The sequence below is a fragment of the Magnolia sinica genome, chromosome 17, assembly GCF_029962835.1.
Source record: "Magnolia sinica isolate HGM2019 chromosome 17, MsV1, whole genome shotgun sequence".
NCBI classification, from domain to species: Eukaryota; Viridiplantae; Streptophyta; class Magnoliopsida; order Magnoliales; family Magnoliaceae; genus Magnolia; species Magnolia sinica.
Window position 1 is genome coordinate 33,540,249 of NC_080589.1, and position 4,609 is coordinate 33,544,857.

The window sequence follows — 4,609 nt, forward strand, 5'->3', positions numbered from 1 at the left end:
ACAAGGAGGATGGTATGAATCTAAGGAACGGTACGAACTAGGATATGGGCCTTACAATTGAGATCCCTAAGGGTCAATAAAAGATAACATAAAGATAATGGTCCGCACCTTAAAGGGTTTCATATGACCTAATTGAGCTTAGGGTTAGAGTTTTGTGGGAAAAATCATCAATCATAAATCAAGATCAATGAAACACCATTAATAGGCAGAAATCTACACTAGGTTGTGAAATCAAATGTTAGACAAGATTCTTACCTTCGATCGTCGAAGGAAGAGGATTGACGAAAGATTCGGTAGGGACTAGGGTTGGATTGAAGTAATTCGGTAAAGGAGACACCAATCTCCCACTCACTTGCTCTCACTCTTCCCCTTTCTCTCTCTCTCTTTGTCTTCTCTTTCTCTCTTTCTCTTTTTCTTTCCTAACCTAAGGCATGAAATTCATGTGGAGAGAGGGAGTGTGAAATAGTGCGCGAGAAATGATGCAAATGGCTCTAAAGCCTAAGTTTTCATTATACTAGCCCTATGGGATAGTGTTTCTAACCTTTGGGGTATACTATGAGGTGTAAGGGTCGATATATACCGTAGGATAGTTGGCCCTAGTGATAATATACTTAAAGATACGATCGGCCCATCATTTGGATGCGGCAATTGACTACTATGATCAAAAGTCAGTTCAATAGTATTAACTTAAGTTAATCGGATATGTGAAGGGTATTAACTTAGGTTGTTGCCCTAAATTTAGTTACAATCTAAGAGTCTGAAAACCACAACTTTGGCTAAGACCAGATACAGACAACTAACTTAAGTTCTTGATTAATTTCAGGAATATTCATACATCTCATGCACTGGTCTTACGAGTCCAAGTTGAGCAATTTGAGATGCGATCTTAACTTAATGTCCTGCGATGGACGTCAAGCCCACTAAGATGAACATATTTCTATAGTCTCTAGTTTAGTGGCCCACTAATGAGAGGTCTAGAGCTTGTTCAAAAAATTGGGGCATTTCTAAAATGAATTGGATAACAAAATTTATTGTGCCCAATGATTAAGGTTTTGATTAGCTAAGTTCATAGTATGGTCTATTCACAATTAGCAGAAACGACGATTCGATCCTAATCACCTTAAACTTTTGGTTCTTAGGCTAAAGGAGTAACTTGGTTAGTTTAGTTTGTTAATTAAGATTTGACCCCTATTTGTCTCGGCTTTTATTAGGTCTTTATTCAGTTGCGGTTGTCTTGACTAGTCAGTGATAGGTAGGCTAGATTTGGGTCTTAAATGAACAAATCACGAGGTTAGACCCATTGTTTAAGTGATCGGGTGGATTTGTTGGATTCCTACGGTTGATTAATCGGATTTGTGTAGTTTTTTACTATTACCACCTGCATATAGTCTCACTTCAAGCGTTAAGGGTCAATAAGTGACATCGTAAGCTAGTTATATTGAAAATTTTTAAGAGTTTTTAGAAATCTAAAACAGCAAAAATCTAAGACGCTACAGTGGTCGAGCGAAGAGTGGTAATGCTGAAGCAGCTATCAAGACAGATGACATATTTAGAAGCAATGAAAGCAAGTAGTGCTGAAATGGTTATAGAAATAGTCGGAACGTGGGAAGCGTCTACATGATCGATTAATGCTATAAATAATGAAGGAAGTTAGTATAAAAAATCATCTCATACCAACCAAACCAAACCAAATCTATCTTTCAAGTATCAGCCATTTACATTCCTTAGTGTAATCATTTTCCTTCATCTACCATTTACATTTAATGTAATCCGTAACAGTGATTTAGTAGTCGTTAACTTTAGTTATAATCTGAGTTTATGTTCATACACTAGATTCAATTAGAGTATCAAGAGAAATTCTCTATCCAGAGAGGCATTCTGTAGTTGCTCTTTATGGCCAACTATAAAAAATTTCATTTTATTTTGTCTATATTGAAAAGTCTTTTCATATAGAAGATAGAGGTGTGACCCATTTTCAGAAGATGAACCCTACCATTTGACTATCACTTGATCTTCTTAAGCAAAGCAGTGCAAGTGGCTAAAGAGGCGACTGCAGGTCATATGTTGTCAATTTTGGATATATCTCTACCTACCTTGGTGCTTGGGGTCATAGCCGTTCCATTTGAACTTACCCGTACATTCAATTCCGGTACGTTACACTAATTAGGTCAGTATTCCAGCCACTTATGCGAGCTTGTATGCAAGCTCTTTTAATGCCCTTGCATTTGCATCACCCTTCTTAAAGGTCAACCTACTTTTCGACGTAGAAGCCTTATCAGGCTTGGGTTCCCATGGGCTGACGTTGGCTCAGTAGAGTTGGTCCATTCCATAAGCCGACTTATGGACTTGTAGATTCTTCCCCAATAGTAAGCCCCCCTTGCTTTTTGAACGGAGGTTCGGAAAGCAAGCTTGGTCGTAGCTAGGTCGGGTTATGCATGGACTAAGTCGATTCGCGTTGTCATTAATGCCAGGTATGGTGGCCAACATGGTAGTCGAAGCGTCGTCAGTACGTAATCATGACGTGTCGTCTCGTGGCTCGAGGTCACGTGGGGCTTCAAGCCATCGTTTCGATGATGGACCACAAGGTCGTGACGTGTGGCGTCACACTCGATATTAGGATCGAGTAGCGCGTCAAGTAGCGCCACGTGTTGAGTTAGGGTAGTCGATGGGGCATTGTACAGCACGGTATTGATGAGCGGCTTAAATGGTTGCCACGTGGCCCGACTATTTAAGGGAAGCCCTAATGCTTGGGGCTTTTCTCTTTCGCATTTCCTCTTTTCATTTCTTTTTCTTCTCCGTCGAGTGATTTTCAGCATCCACAGCTCCTTGCAATTCGGTCAGAATCTCATTCGTTCTTATTGATGAGCCTCTTCTCCCCCTCCTTTTATTTTTAATTAAAATCGCCATGTCTAGCTCTATGAGCTCACGAGAGGGGGTTTCCGAGGGCGACAATGGCGCGAGCAGTCTCCTCAGGGTGATGTCGAGCCCACCTTCATCGTTGGTAATGATGGCGGACGCCACTTTCTGATCGTCGACATCGAGGAGGGCAACGGAATGCTCTCCGACACAGAGGCCATCACTCGTTGCTAGGGTACTGGATCTGTCCCCTCAACGTGGGCTGGTTGTGCCTAGGCCTAGGGGAGCAGAATTGTCTCCGACAAAGGGGCAAGTTGTTGAGGCGCGCGATGCGCTTAGCGAGGTTGATTCCGAGGGGCCTGAGGTCGAAGATGATCTAAGGGGACCGATGCCTTCGACCCTGACGGAGGACGAGGTAGCCCAGACCAAGCTTGGATATCACATTCCCGAGTCTGTGATTATCCGACTCCCTTCGTCAGACAAGCTCCCGGACCAACCTCCCGATGGGACTGTTGCGATTTTTCAAGTTACTCTTCAGTAAGCTTGCGACTCCCACTTCAGGGAATTGCTCGGTGTCTTCTGTCCTACCTTAACTTGGCCCTAGGACAACTGACTCCAAACAGGTGGAGGGACTTATTTGGCTGTGCAGTCTTATGGGCTGAGCTGGAGCAGCCCGAGCTATCAGTGGATGAGTTCCTCTACTTATATCAAGTAAAACCGAACACCCTTCAGCTCGGCTGGTATTACTTTTCTGCATGGCGGAATACCGGCAGAGCATTGATAATCGATCCCCCCTCCTCCAATAAGTGGTTTTGGGCGTACGGATGATGAGAGATGGCCAACCCAGAATCGATTCAGTCTCTTGTCCCCCGAGCTTTCTCTGAGCTAGGCCTGTGTTATAATGGTTGTTCGTCTTTTATTGATCAGCTTATGCCGTCGTCTGACCTTATTCACTTAGCTTTTTTTGCAGCCATACCCAAGCATTAACCTCTACTTGACGGCGGGTCATTGGTTTGGATTAGGGACCTGCAAACCCTTAACGAGAACAGGCGATCTTGGAGAGCTCTTCTCCAACCCGAGCGACTCCTCTAGGCAAGCTTAGATTCACCTCTCACAGGTATGACCTTGGGTAAGACCTCTAGCCGAGCTTCGTAACTTTGAGAAATCTCCTTGCTTGAAGACTTCTAACGCATTTTTTTAATGCAGAAATGCCTGAAGCTCGACCCTTTATTCGCCCTCTCTCTAAGGTCTGTGCGCCTCCTTGAGATGAAGTAGCAGCACCGAGGAAGAAGAGACAGAAGACCTCCTCAAAATCAAAGGGGAGGGTCATTCCCTCTTACCCGGTTGTCTTTGAGGATGAGGGAGAGAGCATGGAGGTGGAGACCTCCTTCAGAACGGTGAGGATGGTTGTCCATGGCTGCTCCGCTCTTGCTGAGGCTCAAGGAGCTATGGAGCTTCAGGCTAAGGCTCTCCCTTCTGAGGGGGAGTAAGCAGGGGAGAGGCGAGGGAGCTGCCTTCGTCGAACTGTGGAGGAGATCCTCCCTTGTGTGGATCGTCATACATCCGACGCGGAGTATGTCACCTTGTTTGACTCTCTGACGGAGACAACCCTCGCACACTTGATGACCACCCTTCTCGGGGTAAGTATTTCGTCCGAAGTAGATTTTGTCCTTCAGATTGCTCGTACTCATATTTTTCCTTTCCTCTACAGTTCGCTCCATGTGTGTTGAAGGCACGCGCTTATTTTTCTCGG